The sequence below is a fragment of the Phyllobates terribilis genome, unplaced genomic scaffold, assembly GCF_046119375.1.
Source record: "Phyllobates terribilis strain yellow unplaced genomic scaffold, ASM4611937v1 Scaffold_7__3_contigs__length_470593459, whole genome shotgun sequence".
Taxonomy (NCBI): Eukaryota; Metazoa; Chordata; class Amphibia; order Anura; family Dendrobatidae; genus Phyllobates; species Phyllobates terribilis.
The window spans coordinates 102,640,199-102,660,300 of NW_027362767.1; positions in this window are offsets into that span (position 1 = coordinate 102,640,199).

The following is a 20,102-nucleotide window of genomic DNA, read 5'->3' on the forward strand; positions in this document are numbered from 1 at the left end:
AAGCTGCCACTATTTCTCCTGGTGTGCCGTCACCGCGTTACATGAGCACGTGTCCCACAATATTAGATGTGCCCTCAACATCACAGTTACGGGGAAAGTCCACCTAACCACATACATGTGGACAAGTGCTTGTGGGCAGGGATGGTACATCTCGCTGACGGCACACTGGGTTAATATAGTGGAAGCCAGTACCCAGTCAGACCTTGGGACGGAACACGTCCTCCCGACATCGAGGATTGCGGGCCCTTGGTCAATCAGGGTTGCCCCCACATTCTACAGCTCTTGCACCTCCTCCTTCTCCTACTCCTCTTCAGCATCCATCTCTGAAATGACCACATCAGACGCAAGCTGGGAAGCACTGCAGCACTGCCTCGGCCAAGCAGCAACAAGCTGTACTGAAGCTAATATGCTTAGGTGACAAACCATACAACGCTGAAGAGTTGTGGACAGCTCTGAAAGAGCAGGCAGATCTGTGCTGACACCACTGACCCTACAGCCAGGCATGGTCATGCATGTGTGCATGTGTGACAATGGCAGGAATCTAGTGGCGGCTCTGAGGCGAGCTCACACACGTACCATATCTGGCCCATGTGCTTAACCTCGAGGTTCAGTGATCTTTCGGATCTGCTTGTCAAAGTACGCTGCCTGTGTGCCCATTTTAGAGAGTCAGCTACAGCTTCCCCCGCCCTTGCCGTGCTTCAGCAGCGTTTGCAGATTCCAGCTCACCGACTGATCTGCGATGTCTCCACGCGTTGGAACTCTACATTGCAGATGTTGGGAAGGATTTTTGAGCAGAAGAGGGCAGTTGTTGACTACCAGCATCAACAAAGCCGTCAGTATTCAGGTCAGACTCCACACATAAAACCTCAGGAGTGAACATGGATGTCAGACATCTGTTCCATCCTCCAAAACTTTGAGAACTCCACCAAGATGATGAGCAGCGATGATGCCATAATTGGCATCACCATCCCGCTTCTCTGTCTTCTGAAATGCTCTCTGCTCACAATCAAAGAGGATGTATTGCAGGCGGAGCACGATGAGATGGAGCAAGGAACCATACAAGGTGATTACACACAGCCCAGCCTCATCTCATCCCAACGTTGATTGGGTGACAATGAGGAAGAGGAGGAAGAACAGGAGCTAGTTTCCTGCGCTATAGATGGTACTACCTGCACAACTGTCATACTGTCTGTTCAGAGTGGATGACCTGAGGACAGGGAGGAAGCGGAGGAGGATGAGGAGGAGAGCATGGTCAGTTGTCCTCTTGATGAGGACACGAAAGTCTGGTCCCTTTGCAGTCTAGCACACATGGCTGAGTTTATGTTACACTGCCTTTCCTGTGACCCTCATGTCCAAATTTTGGGTGACAGTCATTACTAGTTGGTGACGCTTCTAGACCAATGCTACAGGGAGAACTTTATGTTTCTTATTCCTTTGCAGGACAGGCCTAATAAAATGGTGCCATATGAGAAGGCCCTTGTTGTGGAATTAGTGAAAAAATTCCCATCTGAAAGCGCTGGTGGCAGAGGTCACAGTTTGTTGGACAACCAAGGAGTACAGGTGAGAGAGCCACAAATGCAATCCAGCAGAGGCAGGGGAACACTGTCAAAGTTCTTGGACAGTTTTTTTCAGACCATCCCATCGTACAGTCCCTGAAGCAGAGGGTACTCTCACAAGGAGTGCAAAGTTTTGGAAGATGATGAGGGAGTACCTTGCTGACCGTACCAACATCCTCCGTGATTCCTCTGTGCCTTATAATTATTGGGTATCCAAGCTGGACACTTGGCATTATCTGGGTCTCTATGCCTTGGAGGTCCTGGCCTGCCATGCCGCTAGCGTTTTGTCAGAGTGGGTTTATAGTGCCGCTGGTGGAATTATAACCGATAGGCGCATTTGCCTGTCAACTGAAAGTGCTGACAGGCTGACTTTTATAAAAATTAACAAGGGCTGGATTGGGCCAGACTTCTCAACACCACCGTATGATAGCAGCGTAACATAAACTCAAATACAATGTCTTTTTTTTGGGAGGTCTAACTCTATTCCCATGCACCTCTGTCTTCACACCCAGCATGGATATACACTTCCTGATTTTTTTCTATTTGCTTTTGTCCTTCTCCGTCTCCGCATCCTCATTCTCCACCACCATATCACCACCATATGTACCATATTGACAAATCTACATATCTTGCAAGGGACATTGGAATTCCTCCAAATTTTTGGCAGCTGTTGCTTCATTGCATAGGCAAACAGTATGGGAGACCCACTTACAAATAATGGGAACATTGTTTTCAGGCAGCCCTCCGACCTCTTTGTCTCTTGCAAGGGGCATTGGAGCTCCTCCAAATTTTTGGCAGCTGTTGCTTCATTGCATAGGCAAACAGTATGGGAGACCCACTTACAAATAATGGGAACATTGTTTTCAGGAGGTCCTCCGACCTCTACATCTCTTGCAAGGGGCATTGGAGTTCCTCCAAATTTTGGGTAGCCATTGCAGTCACTGCATAGGCAAACAGTATGGGAGACCCTCTCCTTTCTAATGGGAACATGTCGTTACTGTGGCCCAGCTCTGTGTGTCTTTAAATTGTTAGTGGGGTTTTTCCTAAATTTTGGCAACCGTTCCACTCACTACATACCCTATAACTGAATAGCAGACCCTCTCCTTTCTAATGAGAACATGTCATACTCGTAACTGTGGCCCAGCTCTATGTGTCTTTAAATTGTTAGTAGGGTTTTTACTAAATTTTGGCAACCGTTCACTCACTGCATACCCCATAACTGAATAGCAGACCCTCTCCTTTCTAATGGGAACATGTCGTACTCCTTACTGTGGCCCAGCGCTCCCTAAGGAATTACGGAATACGAAACGTACGTTGGGGCTAAGGGACGTCAGCCACTGGTCACAATCCCCTATTAAGGTTATTACCTCTATATAAACTATTTGTAGGTTTATCTTTTTTATTACATTCAAGGCTAGGGGTGTTGATCTAGCCCATAATATGGTTTACTGAATATATAAATGAAGGGTGGTTCCTAAAGGGAGTACGAGTATGTGCCACTGTGCACACGTTTGTATTTATTAAACATCAGGCTGCATGGGGATTGTTTCCAAGAAATATATATTTAAGCATGTTTGCTTAATATATATATATTTAAGCCTGTTTGCCTCTATGTGGTCTGACATCCCTTACAGTGAGAGGTTCTTTTTTTTAATCATGTATATTTTTGACATGTCTATTGCCATTTGTCTCAATAAAGTCGAATTTAAGTAATTTGTGCTGTGGTTGGTTGGTTATTTAGGGACTTGTACCTTCAGTGGTAACCCTCCTAGTTGATTTCCTGTCTTTGAGAGGATGGCTGATTGTGAGAGACTTCCACCAGAACAGTGGGCAGAAGTGGGCAGTTCTGGCACCATATTTGTCGGGGGAACCCTAAAAGGCATACGCAAAGCTAAAGACAGAGATTTTAGCACACCTGGGAGGGAATATGGCGGTGAGAGCCCAACGAGTCCACCATTGGGTGTATGCCAGCGAAAAATCCCCTCGCTCGCAGATGTTTGACCTACTGCATCTCGTTCAGAAGTGTTTGTAGCCAAAGTCCTCCTCTCCGGCCCAGATGGTTGAGCGGGTGGTGATTGATAGATTTGTGCACTCCCCTCCCAAGCCAGTACAGATGGCGATCCCCAGAACGCAGATGACTTCACCGGCCTAGTAGAGCGGTACCAGGTGGGTGAGCAATCCCTTGGGAAATCAGAAATGGACACTCCTCTGTACTGGGATACCCAAAAAGGGGGCGGGTTCACCACAGAAGGGGTCTAGCTCTACCACTGGGGGTCGTCCCACTCCCACTGAAGGTGCCACAAGGACTGTTGCTAAAGATCTAGTCTGTTGGCGGTGTCACAACCCTGGACACGTAGCTGCCAGGTGTCATATGTCCCCCGAGCCTATGGACTGCAGCCTAGGCAGACGGGTCTCCTTTTATGCTTATCCCGCCTACAGTGTGGACTGTTGATCCGGCGAGGGGCCGCAGGCATGTGCCGTGTCCGTTAATGCGGTGATGGTGCTTGGACTGTTGGATTCAGGGAGTCTAGTGACCCTAATCAGTGCCAACCTTCCCCACCAGCTGATCTCTGCCAAGACTATGGGCGTTTGCTGCATACATGGGGATGCCAAGGACTACCCTGTGGCCAATGTGACAGTGGGAACAGACTGTGGTGCCTAATCACATGAGGTCGGGGTGGTTCAGGACCTGATACATCCTGTCATATTAGGGTACGATTTCCCGTTGTTCTGGGACTTGTGGGGGACAGGAACCGGACTGAGTCACGTGGACAAATTCCACGTCCCTAAGGAAATACCCCCGTCGACATCTAAAGGGGATGAGTTCCCATTGTGTGTACTTGCCTGTGACGAGGACGAGACTGTGACCGAGAAGGCTGACCTCCCTGAGTTAGAGGTGACAGAAGAGAACTTTGGGTCAGCTCAAGTTCGGGACTTGACCTTGAAGGGGGTATGGGACAATGTTACTGTCTGTAATGGGGGTACTCAAGAGCCGGGGCAGACACCAGGTACCCACACATCGCAGTTCAGGGGGAGTTATTGTATTGGGTGACCAAACCGAGGAGTGATGAAATAGTGGAGCAGCTATTAGTTCCAGGGCCATACCGACAGAGGGTATTAGATATGGCTCACACCTGGGGGTCGAGAAAAGGTGGTTTTATTGGCCAGGGTGTTACCGGGAGATCCTGAACTATTGTAGATCCTGCCCCACCTGCAAGATAACCGTGCCCTCCTCCCACTTCCGTAGTCATTTAATCCCCCTACCTGTGATAGAAATCCCCTTTGAGAGGATTGCTATGGATCTAGTGGGGCCCTTAGTCAAATCGGCCTGGGGCCACCAATACATCCTGGTGGTCAGGGACTATGCGACCCGGTACCCAGAAGTGGTTCCACTGAGGAACTCATCGAGTAGGAGCATCGCCCAGGAACTTGTCCATATATTTGCCAGGACCGGACTGCCGAATGAGATCCTAATGGACCAAGGAACCTCTTCATGAGCAAGTTTATGAAGGAGCTGTGTAAAGTCCTTCAGATTACCCAGCTGCGAACCTCTGTTTATCATCCGCAGACAGACGGCCTGGTGGAGCGCTTTAATAAAACCTTGAAAGCAATACTCTAAAAGGTCGTAGAGAGGGATGGTCGTGACTGGGACTACCTGCTATCATTCCTGCTCTTCTCGGTAAGAGAGGTCCCACAAGCATCTACAGGTTGCTCCACGTTTGAGCCATTATACGGACGACATCCGCAAGGGCTCCTGGATATTGCCAAGGAAACCTGGGAAGCCGAGGTTACGCTCCACCGGAGAATCATAGAACATGTCACCCAGATGCAGGAGAGGATAGTGAAAGTAATGCCTATCGTGAAGGCTCATTTCCTCCAAGCACAAGAGGCCCAGGCAAGGATCTATAACCGGTCAGTGAGGCTGAGACAGTTCCAGCCTGGGGATCGCATACTGGTGCTTATTCCCACCGTCGAGAGCAAGTCCCTGGCCAAGTGGCAAGGCCCGTATGAGGTGGTGGAGAAACTCAGCGAAGTGAACTACATGGTTCACCATCCTGGCCGAAGAAAGCTGCACCAAATGTACCATGTGAACTTTTTAAGCCGTGGCAAGATCGGGAAATGCTGGGGGCTTCTGGTTTGGGAGCCAGTTTAAAAGCCAAAATCGAGGACATCACGATAGCAGCACGATAGCAGAGACTCTATCGCCAGCACAGAAACAACAATGTAGAGAGCTGCTGCAATGGAACTTTGACCTGTTCTCTGAGTTGCCAGGGCATACAGAGGTGGTCGAGCATGACGTGCTGATGGAAGGGCATGTTAGGGTAAACCTCAAACCCTATAGGATTCCTCAAGCCCGCCATGAGGTAATCTCAGCTGAGGTGAAGAGGATGCTGGACCTCGGCTTGATAGAGGAATCGAAGAGCGGATGGTCGAGTCCCATCATTCTCGTGCCAAAGCCCGACGGGGAGTGGAGATTTTGTAACAACTATCTCAGGCTGAATGAGGTTTCCAAGTGTGACGCATACCCAATGCCCCACGTTGATGAACTCATCGAGAGGCTTGGACCTGTGAGATATATTACCACCCTCGACTTGATGAAGGGCTACTGGCAGATCCCCATGTCCCAGAGGGCCAAGGAGAAAACAGCTTTCTCAACACCTGATGGGTGCTTCCAGTACACCCGTATGCCTTTCGGACTGCAGGGAGCACCAGCCACCTTCCAGAGGGCCATGGATCAGATCCTCTGCCCACATAAGAAGTATGCCGCAGCCTATCTTGATGACCTTGTCATCTTTAGCCCAGACTGGGCTAGTCATCTGCCAAAGGTACAGGCAATTCTGGATGCTCTAAGGAAGGCAGGATTTACGATAAATCCGAGAAAATGTGCCATTGGGAAGGAGGAGGCCAAGTATTTAGGCTACGTCGTCGGGAGAGTCGAAATTAAGCCACAGGTCAATAAGATCGAGGCAATTCAGAACTGGCCGCAACCGCTCTCCAAGAAGCAGGTGAGAGCGTTTCTTGGAATCATGGGATATTACCGGCGGTTTATCCCAAATTTTGCTATGATTGCCACACCACTGACGGACCTTCTGAAAGGCACAAAATCAACTAAATGGACGGTTGAAACCGAGATGGCGTTCCGACAGCTGAAACTGGCACTCTGTAAGCAGCCGGTCCTGGTCGCACCAGACTTTACTAAAAAGTTTGTGCTCCAGACAGACGCCTCAGAAGTTGGCCTAGGAGCTGTGCAGTCACAGGAGATAAATGGGGAAGAGCATCCCGTCCTGTATATGAGCCGGAAGCTCTCGTCCGGTGAGAAAAATGATGCCATTGTGGAGAAAGAATGTTTAGCCATAAAATGGGCCAAAGGCACGCTAAGATATTACCTACTTAGCTGAAAGTTTAAATTGGTGTCAGACTATGCCCCTTTGAGATGGTTGAGGGAAAATAAGGGTAAGAATGGCCGAGTAATTAGATGGTTCTTAGGTCTCAGGCTAATGCTGATGTCCTCTCTAGAATTCCCTGTTTGGTGTCTGAAGGTGCCCAAACCCCCGGCTTTGGGCAGAGGAGGGGAATATGTGACCGAGTCACTGGTGTTATATGCCTCATGCTTTCCTGTGTGAGCTGAGACCTACTGAATTTCTGCCAGCATGTTATATGCTGGGGGTTACCTCTTTTAAAGGGTGTGGTTTTATGGGAATGATGTAGAGATGGGAGGGAAGTCATTCCCCATAACTCCACCTCAGGGTGTGGTTGAGCAAGCTTTAAATGTTCAGTCCTGTTTTTTTTCTCTGTGTTGTGTTTGGAGAGACAAGGTCTCCAGACTGGACAGCCATAGCTCAGAGAGGACCTGAAGGCTGGACATAACCTGTGTGAGCGAACCGCACACACACATATGGACTGTGCTATCATTTATCTTTTGCTTTGCTGCTTTGCCAGTAAGGCCATCTTCATCTTTGCTGGAGTTGCAGGGCTTTATGCCACATAATAAAGCCTGCAGAGAAAACCCAGTTTGTGAGTCTACTTCCGGAAGCAGCCGAGTGAGTCGACCTACCACATGGGATATTTCCTAAATTTTGACTGCAGTTTGACTCACTGCATACCCTGTAACTGAAAAGCAGACCCTCTCCTTTCTAATGGGAACATGTTGTACTCGTTACTGTGGCCCACTCTATGTGTCTTCAAATTGTTAGTGGGGTTTTTCCTAAATTTTGTCAGCCGCTGCACTCACTGCATACCCTATAACTGAATAGCAGACCCTCTCCTTTCTAATGGGAACATGTCGTACTTGTTACTGGTGCCTAGCTCTATGTGTCTTTAAATTGTTAGTGGGGTTTTTCTTAAATTTTTACAGTCGTTGGACTCACTGAATACCCTATAACTGAATAGCAGACCCTTTCCTTACTAATGAGAACATGTCGTACTCGTTACTGTAGCTCAGCTCTATGTGTCTTTAAATTCTTAGTGGGGTTTTCTCCAAATTTTGCAGCCCTTGTAGTCACAGCATGGGCATTACCACTATAGGAGACCCGCTCCTTTATAATGGGAACATTTTTTTTACTGAGACCTCCTCTATGTCTCTTCAAAGGGGTATTGGGTGGTGTCCAAATTTTTGGCAGCCCTTGCAGTCACTGCATATGCAATAGCAGTATAGGAGACCCACTTGTTAATAATGGGAACAACAAAGCATAGCCGGCTGATGGCTGTCTAACAATAGCGAGGGCCAACTGCTGGCCCTTTAAGAATAGTAAGGGCCGCCTGATGGCCCTATAAAAATATGCTTTGTGACTTTCAGAGTCCCTCCATCATAAATAAAACAGGATGTGTCTGATGATGTGTCACACACCACATGGCCATATAAGGTTGTAAAATGTTGAAATGACATTTCCCGGTGAATGCATTTGTCTTGGTTGAAAGCAATGCAAAAGTGCAAAAACACATAAAAAATGCTATGTGTGACCATAGCCCAAGGTGTGGAGGAGCATTTTTGATTTTGTATATTTATTTTGCCTTAAACATAAGTCATTACCCTGGAAAGGATGTTCCTTAACATATTCCCCAAGAAAATCCATTTTGGTTTTTGTATGTTTTATTGTGAGTCCGTAAAAGTGGCGTAATGCCTCTGACAACATTGTTACCAGCATTGACCTGGGAGTCAGCAATTCTTCCAGGGGTCTTCCCCATGCTGTTCCCATGTCATTTGAGCACTGTTCCCATCGATTTGGGCAATTTTTAGGCCCTCTGCAGACCGCCAGGGGGAACCACCGGAAAAATGCTCGAGTTTCGCATAGACTTACATTGGGCTCGGACCGAGCACTCGAGCATTCCAATTTGCTCGACTCGAACAACGAGTACTCGAGCATTTTAGTGCTCGCTCATCACTACTACACACCATTTACTAAAAATGAATAATTTGACAATTTCTGCCCTTAGTAAAACTATGCTAGCTGTAGTGGATACTACATTAATTCACATTTTGTTAAAAATCACATCTCATTGACTGTGCTGTATAATGTTACAGTGAATATAAAATGTCTACACGCCCCTGTTAACATTTCAGGTTTTTGCCTTATAAAGAAATAATACCAGGAACAATCATTTGAGAACTTTTACCACACCTAATATCTCTTATAATCTGTACAATTCAATTAAAAAATAAACAAATATTTTCTTGAGGAAAAAGGAAAAAAAAGAACTTATTGTTGCTCTGATTCATTCTTGCTTGGACTACTGAAAATCTACTTCTTATCAAACTCTCCCCCTATAATCTATCCTGAATGCAGCAGCTAGTATCATATATCTGTCACGGGTTGTTCAGGTGTGACAGACAGTCGATCTAGATCCAACTGTTGAAGGTCATTGCGGTTGGCTCTGCAGACATCTTCTTGATCTTTTCATCTCTGTAGTGTAGTTATATCCTTCTCCCTCTAGGACCTAACAGTGACCCCCACCTTCTGCTGCTAATTGACACACCCTTGCTGGATGTGTAAACACCTTCAGTCTCTTCAGAGAGTCGCCAATGATAGCTCTATTTTCCTCAGTCCAGGCTTGAAGTACTAGTAGTTGGGTAGTATCTTCTTGGAGTTCCCTTGGAGGATAGTTGGCGTGATCTCTCTGGTGTCTTCTCAAGCTAAGTGTTTCCCTTGTCTGTTTACCTGTTTGTCTTTAGTTGCAGTGGGGGTTGACTAGTGCTCACCCTGTCCCCTCCCTATCTAGGGCCTATCACTAGGGGCAGTCAGGGATTAGGTTTCCTGCTCGGCGATAGGTGCGAAACCTATTTAGGGACGTTAGAGGAGCCAGGGTGTTTTCAGATCTGCCTAGGGGTCTCCACTCCCCCTTTCTCTAGTGTTTGGGCTTCCTCCCCCTCCTTTTGTTGTTGTGCACTTAGTCTTTCCCTCACCTTGTGTGATATTATCACCGGCCGTACACATATATATAAAAAAAACAACTGACACATGTTTTTTTTGTGTGTTTTTTTTTCTTTTGGTGTGGCTTTTTTTCATCTCCCCTGGTTCATGGATCCCATTTCTGTGCTGGCAGAGCAGCTGCGGAGGTTGTCACTAGAGGTGACTGACCTTCAATCTGAGGTTCAGCAGCAACGGCAGAGACTGAAGACTCTTATTGTTGGGAACTCTGAGGTTAGGCCGGTCCAGCTTGAATCTAAAATTGCCCTCCCGGGCAGGTTTTCTGGAGGTAGAGACTAGTTTTTTGTATTCAAGGAAGCTTGTAAATTGTATTTCAAACTTCGTCCTTACTCCATGCTAACCGAACAGTTTATTGAGGGGCTTCTGTCTCACGCTCACCGGACACAGCTGCACATTATGGCTCTGCAAAACCCTGATCTGGACTTTGTGCAATTTAAAGACCGGGCCATCCGGGTGCTGCGAGAATCAACCCCAAGTGGCACTGCACCCCTCCGGCGCCCAGCTATCACATACCACCAGGAGGTGGCGTCCTTTTCCCCGGCACCTGTGGAGGCTGACACGCAGACCCTAGATAATGACCCGTCTGCAGACCTACACCTTCAGGTCCAGGAGCTGACCAAAAGCGTGGCTACACTAACCAAAACCGTGCAGGCCATACAAGTGTCTCCAAAGGAAAGAATCCAGCTTGCTTACAGTCCAGATGACGTCCATTGGCGACGGCAGAGAAGGATTCCACCAACCAGAGAGAGAAACAGCGATCGCTATGACCAGAATGGACAACCCATCTGTTGCCGCTGTCAAAAGGTGGGGCACCTCGCAAGATTCTGCAATTTAAACGAGCAACCCCTGGGGCAGAGGGCTAACCCCCAGGAGTAAGACGACCAGGCCCACAAAGCTGGTGAGACAAGTACGTGGGAGGACGACTGGTCCTACCTGTTGTGCTTGATGGCATTCCAATGAACGCATTGCTGGACACTGGTTCCCAGGTGACAACGATGCCATATATCCTTTATAAGCTATACTGGACTGATTCAGACATTACCCGCAGTCCAGATGAACATGTTAATATCTTTGCCAGCAATGGTCAACCCTTGCCTCAGGTGAGGTATAAAGAGGTGACCATAAAAGTTGGCTGAGTAGAATTGCCATCACAAGGGTTGATTATTGTAGATATTAATCACCGAGAAAGCCATCCTATGATAACCTTAAGCACTAATGTGATAGAGAATTGTCTTGGGGAAATTATTGTTTTGTTGCAACAGGTCGCAGAGACTGCCAGCTCTGGTCAGCAGTGAGTTCTGCAGAATGAGATCAAAGCCCTGATGCAGAGACAACAGGCAGAGCTGTATGGAGGAGAAGTCGGCAGTGTCAGAATGAGTGATCAATTCCCCATTGCAATGCCCCCTAGGAGTGAAATGTTAATATGGTGTCGGGCAGCAATAGGTCTCAGGGCTCAAGATTATCAGGCCCTGGTAGAACCCGTGTACTCTGATAGGAGGCCCACCATCTTGACAGCCAGGGGTGTAGTCGATGTCCGTAAGGGGAGAGCACCAATACGCATCCTGAATTGTGGGGAGAAAGAGGTCCATTTACCCCGATATGCTACCCTTGCTAAGCTGTTTACTGTCAGTAACCCTTGCCTCCGTCCAAACAGGTGGAAGACAATGGCCCCAAGGGGCAGATTGAGGATTGGTGTCAGAAGCTACAAGTAGGCACTGACTCCACCCCTTTGCACCAAAAGCATGGAGTGTACCGCGTGGTCTAAGAATATGAGCAAGTCTTTAGCAAACACCCACTAGATTTTGGGCAGGTAAAAGGGGTCCAACATCATGGACAGTCGATCCATGCCATGCAGCTGATCAGGCTGCAAAAAGTGAAAGTCCTATAGTGAGATAATGTGTTAGAGTAAAAAAAAAAAAAAAAAGTAGAAAAGTGAAAAAAAAAATTAAAAAGATTGTAAAAATATTTAAAAAAATGAAAAAAATAACCCCCCCCCCCAAAAAAAATATATTGAACCCATGAAATTTATTTATTATGAAAAAAAATAAACACATAAAAGTACACATTTTTGGTATCTCTGCGTCCCGAACGACCGGACCTATAAAACTGTCCCACTAGTTAACCCCTTTAGTGAACATGGTAAAAAAAAACAAAGCAAAAAACAATGCTTTATCATCATACCGCCGAACAAAAAATTGAATAGCGCGCGATGAAAAAGACGAATGTAAATAAAAATGGTACTGCTGAAAACATCATCTTGTCCCGCAAAAAACAAGCTGCCATACAACTCCATCATCTGAAAAATAAAAAAGTTATAGCTCTCAGAATAAAGCGATACAAAAAAAATATTTTTTCTAGAAAATAGTTTTTATTGTGTAAAAGCGCCAAAACATAAAAAACTATATAAATGCGGTACCACTGAAAACGTACTGATCTGAAGAATAAAGCTGCCTTATCAATTTTACGACACGCGAAATGGCATTAAAAAAACCCCATAAAAACAATGCCTGCATTGCTGGTTTTTGTTTATTCTGCCTCCCAAAAATCGGAATAGAAATCGATTAAAAAATGTCACATGCGGAAAATGGTACCAATAAAAATGTCAACTTGTCCCGCAAAAAACAAGCCATCACATGACTCTGTCAGCCAAAATATGGAAAAATTATAGCTCTCAAAATATGGCAATGCAAAAACTAGTCTTTGCAAAAAAAGCGTCTTTTACTGTGTGACAGCTGTTAATCATAAAATCCCAATATGAACCTGGTATCGCTGTAATTGCACCGACCCAAAAAATAAAGTCTTCTAATCACTTATACCACACGAGGAACGGTGTAAAAAAATAAACTCTAGGGTTAGGGTTGTGCTAGGGTTAGGGTTGTGTTAGGGTTGGGCTAGGGTTAGGGTTGGACTAGGGTTATGGTTAGACTAGGGTTAGGGTTGGGTTAGGGTTGGGGTTTGGGTTGGGCTAGGTTTAGGGTTGGGGTTGGGTTAGGGTTGGGACTAGGGTTAGGGTTTGGCTACGGTTAGGTTTGTGCTAGGGTTAGGGTTGTGCTAGGGTTAGGGTTGGGGTTAGGGTTGGGGTTGGGGTAGGTTTGGGTTAGGATTGGGGTTAGGGTTGGGCTAGGATTAGGGTTGGGGTTGTATTAGGGTTGGGGTTAGGGTTGGGATTTTTTCAAAAGTAAAGAAAAAAAAAATTATGATGATATGGTGACCAGTGTTGAGCACAAGTGCTCGCTACTTAAGTTTGCATTGGGTGCTCGTGTATGCACTGAGTATCGTGGGTGTTCGAGTGACATGATTGAGTCTCTGCCCCATATGCTTCGCGGTCAAAAAAAATGTTGCTGGGAACGCCTGCCATGCGCGAGCAATCCCCACATGTTTTTTTTTGGGCGTCTGACAACCGTGAAACATGCGGGGCAGGGACTCAAGCATGTCACTCGAGCACCCGTGATACATAGTGCATACCCAAGTACCTGAGGACTTGCTCTCAAGACTAATGGCAACTTATTCAATATGATGACCTAATGTTATCAAATTCTGTCGTACCCCTGGGTTCAAAATGTACACTTATACCCCTTGATAAAATCCTTGAGGGGTCTAGTTTCCAAAATGGAGTCAATTTCGGGGGGTTTCCACTATTTAGGCACATCAGGGGCACATGCGCTAATTATTCAAGCAAATTTTACATTCAAAAAGTCAAATGGTGCTCCTTCCCTTCCCAACCCTGCTTTACGTCCAAGCAGTGTTTTTACCCCACATATGGGGTATCGGCTTACTCAGGAGAGATTCCACAACAAGTTGCATGGTGCAATTTCTCCTGTTACCCTTATGAAAATGCAAAACTGGGGGCTGAAAAACATTTTTGTGGGAAAAATGTGAAAACTTTATTTTCACGGCTCCATGTTATAAACTTCTGTGAAGTACCTGGGGGTTCAAGGTGCTCACAACACATCTAGATAAGTTCCCTGAGGGGACTAGTTTCCAAAATGGTGTCACTTGTGGGGGGTTTCCACTGTTTAGGCACATCAGGGGCTCTCCAAACGCAACATGGCGTCCGCTAATTATTCAAGCAAATTTTACGTTCAAAAAGTCAAATGGCGCTCCTTTCCTTCCGAACCCTGCCGTGTGTATCAGCTTACTCAAGAGAGATTGCACAAGTTGCATGGTGCAATTTCTCCTGTTACCCTTATGAAAATGCAAAACTGGGGGCTGAAAAACATTTTTGTGGGAAAAATGTGAAAATTGCACAACAAATTTTGGGGTCCATTTTTTCCTGTTACCCTTGCAAAAATAAAAAATTGGGGTCTAAAGGAACACTTTTGTGAAAAATATTAAATGTTCATTTTTTTTCTTCCCCATTCGAAAAATTCCTGTGAAGCACGTGAAGGGTTAATAAACTTCTTGAATGTGGTTTTGGGCACCTTGAGGGGTGCAGTTTTTAGAATAGTGTCACTTTTGGGTATTTTCTGTCATAAAGGCCCCTCAAAGTCACTTCAAATGTGATGTGGTCCCTAGAAAAATGGTTTTGTAAATTTTGTTGGAAAAATCAGAAATCGCTCATCAACTTTTAACCCTTATAGCACACTAATAAAAATAATTTTTGGTTCCAAAATTGTGCTTATGTACAGTAGACATGTGGGAAATGTTATTTATTAATTATTTTGTGTAACATATCTCTCTGATTTAAGGGCATAAAAATTCAAATTTTGAAAATTGTGAAATTTTAAAAATTTTTGCCAAATTTCCGATTTTTTCACAAATAAACGCAAGAAATATCGAAGAAATTTTACCACTATCATGAAGTACAATATGTCGCGAAAAATCATTCTCAGAATCAGTGGGATCCGTTGAAGTGTTTCAGAGTAATTACCTCATAAAATGACAGTGGTAAGAATTGTAAAAATTGGCCTGGTCATTAACGTGCAAACCACCCTGGGGGGTAAAAGGGTTAAGAGTGACCTAAAAACACAATTCTTTAGATCTGCCTATCTGTTAGGCATCAGGCGTTTGCTGGATTTGAAAGGAGTTGTGTTAGTTGGTAAAAGATATTCCCTTTATATATGGAATCAAGACTTTGTGATCTTATGGATTTGAAAGGAGTTCAGAGCCATCAGTGTATTCTGTGGTCTCCCATTCCAGTCCAGCCAGGAGCTGATGCTGCTTAGCATCATCGTCAATCCCAACACCTAGCTGGTGCACGAGATGTACAGGTTGTCTCTTGGGTCTTTGTTCCTAGCAACATGAAGGATAGCTTGCGGAGGGAAACAGGGCTGCTACTGCCTAAGTCCAGGATTCTCTGTACTGAGCATGCCCGTGACATGGCGGACTGTGATTGGTGGTTGGGGAGCCAGCTGATCCGGTGACCTGGCACCGCCTGATTGGTCGCGGGTGACATCGCCAATAGTGCGATGGTGGGCAGGGCTTAATCTTTAAATAGCCCGCCCACAAACATGGCGGTGGCTCTGATCATTGAGCAGTGATGGTGTTGTGTGGACGCTTGGTCGTTTGGGCTCCACGTGTGCTTTAGCTTGATTCAGGCAGGTTTAGCGGGGGATAGGCAGCCTTAGATGGAGGGAGGCAGGCAGCTTCATTTGACAGTCTGGCTCCGACAAAGGGGTCGCCATACACGCCGAGCAGTCTGCAGATGCCGTATTCCCGACACCGCCTGTAAGCCACGTGGAGAGATACTCCTCAGTCCGGTAGCACGCTGGCTGGGAGCACTTATACGCCGGCGTGTATCACACACACATCCTAGCGCCAGCTGTGTAGTCCTTGTGCTGTAACAGGATTACAGATACATTATTTATCGCACATCTCTCGTGCCGTTAACGGAGATAGTGCGAATCCCTATTCCCGTTCCGGTGTGCTGTAACATGGAGGGGATTGGTATTTAAGTTGGTTGTTTTACCTTCTCACCCAGAAGGTGTTCGGCCGCAGTCCACCAGGCTGCATCGCTGACCCCGGGTTCAGTTGCTTTCCATTATTTAATAAAGTTGTTTGCAACCGTCCCCATAACACTATCACCTCACTTAATTAACTAACCAATCTCACCATGCACTCAGTAGCACTTTGTATCAATACTTATACAAATACTCATTAATGACTGGTGCATGCAGCGTTATTTGAATGCCCATATTTATTATATTGATGGCTGGACCATATATTAAAAGCACTTTTTTTTACAATTTTGCTTAATCTCTGTTTCCTCATATTATTATTATTATTTATTTATATAGCGCCATTGATTCCATGGTGCTGTACATAAGGAGGGGTTACATACCAAATACAGATATCGCTTACAGCAAACAAGCTAACAATGATAAACTGGTACAGAGGGAAGAGGACTCTGCCCTTGCGGGCTTACATTCCACAGGAATGGGGAAGGAGAGAGTAAGTTGTAGATTGTACATTTGCGAGCAGGACCCTACTCCTCTTGGTAAGAGTTGAATTATGTGGTGTTCTGTAATGTCTTATTTTGTTTGTACAAATCACATATATATCTAATTTGTAAAGTGTTGCAGAATATGTTGGCGCTGTAGAAATAAAAAAATATTATTATTAATAATTTGTTGAAGTACTCTTTGAAGTTATGACAGCATTCAGTCTTTTTGGGTAGGAGACTATAAGCATGTCAAATCTAGACTTTGCAGTCTAACCAAACATTTCTTTGCAGCAGCACGCCAAATATATCAGATTGCAAGGGCATCTCATGTGTACAGCTGTAAAGTCCGGCAGAGCGTTAGTCGCGACCGAGCTGCTGTCCGCTTTCGCTCTGGCACTTTACAGACAAGGGTTATCCCAGTCCCAGTGTGCTTTAGGGTGTGGAGTGCATCACACTCACTTGTAGACCGCAGGCCTGCGCTGATTCCAGCCCTTCGTCATCACGAACTGTTGCACACAACGCATGGAACACCAAGTTCATTGAAAAAAATCAAACTTTTACTAAGCAGTCCAAGTTCATCAGGTGGGCACAAGTGGGATAGGGCACAACAATTCGCATTTCCTTCCTTTTTAGTACAACTCCTTTCCAGTCCTGCCACCGTTCGTCCTGGACTACCCCCAAGCCCACTGACTCCATCACCCTCAGGTATTCGTTGTCCACTCTAGCAATGCACCGGCCACCTGCCCCCCACATAATTCCACGTCCATCGACCTCATCATTTCAGAAGACAAGTCCCACGCCTTGGTAGAAATAAGCCAAGGTATCAGGGGCCAGGAATATATATATTTTTTTATCTTAATCCTGATTATTTGCTTAAAAAGCAATCCAGAGAACACAGTTTATCTGCGCCATTTGCTTGTTGGCACTGCAGAATAGAGCCAGGTCCTTTCCATATTACAGGGCTAAAAATCCAGCTATTTAAAACTGTGGTTTGTCCGTCACACGGATCACATATAATTGCGCTGAAAATATTGCCATTTCTGGCCTCCATTGAAATTTTGTTGCAGTGTGTCAATGTGAACTTATTGACACCAGTTTGCTGTTAAAAATAGTTACCTACATGCAAGCTATTTAAAACTGTGGTTTGTCCGTCACACGGATCATATATAATTGCGCTGAAAATATTTCCATTTCTGGCCTCCATTTAAATTTTGTTGCAGTGTGTCAGAGAACTTATTGACACGAGGTTGGCACTGTTAAAAATAGTTACATACAGGCCAGCTATTTAAAACTGTGGTTTGTCCGTCACACGAATCACATATAAGTTCACTCCAAATTCAGCCATTTGTAGTGAGCGTGGAAGATATTGTCCTCCATTTAAAATGGCAAAGGCACGTGGCAAGGGATGGGAAACTGGACGTGATTGTGATGATGCGTGCAGAGGCCGAGGCCATGGGAAAGCTGAAATTGTGCCACAACAATCACCCACATCTTCTCGCTCGACCTTCCTGTGCCAATTAGTAGGGGACCGCAGAACACCATTATTGAACACAGAGCAGTGTGAAAAGGTTGTTGGTTGGATAGCAGATAATGCTTCCAGTCACTTAGCCACCACTACCACCACCCTGTCTTCCACACGGTCAAGTCTCAGTAGCCGTGAGTCTGGACCGCATATTATTCACCCTGATCTTCCTTCCCCCCACCATGCCGAGTGCCCTGAAACAACTGATCCCACACTTGGACACTCCGAAGAGCTGTTCACTTTTCCATTTATAGATTCGGGCCTCTCGCCTGGTCCACTTGAAGCGGGGCAAGAGGAGATCGCATGTAGCGATGCCCAAATATTTGAGCAGCCACGGTGATACGAAGGCGATGGTGGGAAAGTGTCACAAGAGGTGGACGGTGATGAGACACAATTGACAGAAAGCCAGGAGGAGGACCAGGGTGCGGAAGTGGAAGACGTGTTGGTGGATGATATAGTAACTGACCCAACCTGGCAGGAGGACATGCTGAGCGAGGACAGCAGCACACAGGGGGAGGGAGGCAGAGCACCCCAACAGGCAGGGGTGGCCGCAGACAGAAGGCGAGCAACCATTCCCTGTAACACCAACATGACGGAAGTTGCCAGTACAACTGATAGGTCTTCCCGAGTCTGGTTGTTTTTTAAAGACTCTGCCTATAACTCCAAAAAGGCCATTTGCACCACCTGCCAGGCCAGCATCAACAGGGGTAGCAAAACTACCAGCCTGACCAAAACTAGCATGATCAGGCACATGGCAGCAAAGCACCTGACTTTGTGGGCCGAAACCCAGGCTCCAGGAACAGTGTCTGCGGGTGACACCACTGCTTCTTTCGCTGTTGTGTGTGGAAGCCAATCCTCTGTCCATAGTGCATGCGAAGATGCCTTCTGCCCTGCACCTGTCATTGCACACTCTCAACTAGCAACATCAGCAAGCACCTCCTTGTCTCAGCACAGCGTTTAGTTGTCCATACCCCAGTCCTTGGAATGCAAGCGCAAAGACGCAGCCAACGCCCAACAGGACAAACTACTAAATTCTCACTTTTCGAGACTGCTTGCACTCGAAATGTTGCCTTTTAGGCTCATGGAGATGGAAGCTTTCCGCAACCTGATGGTGGCAGCCATCCCTCGGTACTCGGTCTCCAGCCGCCACTATTTCTCCCGGTGTGGCTTCCCCGCATTGCACAAGCACATTAACATTAGCCATGCCCTCAACAATGCAGTTACAGGGAAAGTCCACCTAACCATGGACAAGTGGACAAGTGCATGTGGGCAGGGACGGTACATCTCGCTGACAGCACAGTGGGTTAACATAGTGGAAGCCGGGACCCAGTCGGACCTTGGGACAGAACACATCCTTCCGACGCCGAAGATTGCGGGCCCTAGGTCAATCAGGGTTGCCACCACAGTCTACAGCTCCTGCACCTCATCCTCCTCAGCCTCCTCCTGTTCTTCAGCCTCCATCTCTGAAATTACCATATCAGTCCCAAGCTGGAAGCACTGCAGCACTGCCTCTGCCAAGCGGTAACAGGCTGTGCTGAAGCTAATATACTTAGGTGACAAACCACACAATGCTGAAGAGGTGTGGACAGCTCTGAAAGAGCAGGCAGATCTGTGGCTGACACCGCTGAACCTACAGCCAGGCATGGTTGTGTGTGACAATGGCCGGAACCTGGTGGCGACTCGAGCTCACACATGTACCATGCCTGGCCCATGTGCTTAACCTCGTGGTTCAGCGGTTTCTCAAATCCTACCCGGAGCTGCCGTATCTGTTTATCAAAGTACGCCACCTGTGTGCCCTTTTTAGAAAGTCAGCTACAGCTTCTGCCGCCCTTGCTGTGCTTCAGTAGCATTTGCAGATTCCTGTTCACCGACAGGTGTGTGATGTCCCCATGCGTTGGAACTCTACAAAGCAGATGTTGGGTAGGATTTGTGAGCAGAAGAGGGCAGTTGTTGACTACCAGCATCAACAAGGCCGTCGGTATTCAGTTCAGACTCCACACATAAGACCTCAGGAGTGGACATAGATGTCAGACATCTGTACCATCCTCCAAAACTTTGAGGACTCCACCAAGATAGTGAGCGGCGATGACGCCATAATTAAAGTCACCATCCCGCTTCTCTGTCTACTGAAACGCTCTCTGTTCACAATCAAAGAGGATGCATTGCAGGCGGAGCACGATTAGATGGAGCAAGGAACCATACAGGGTGATTACACA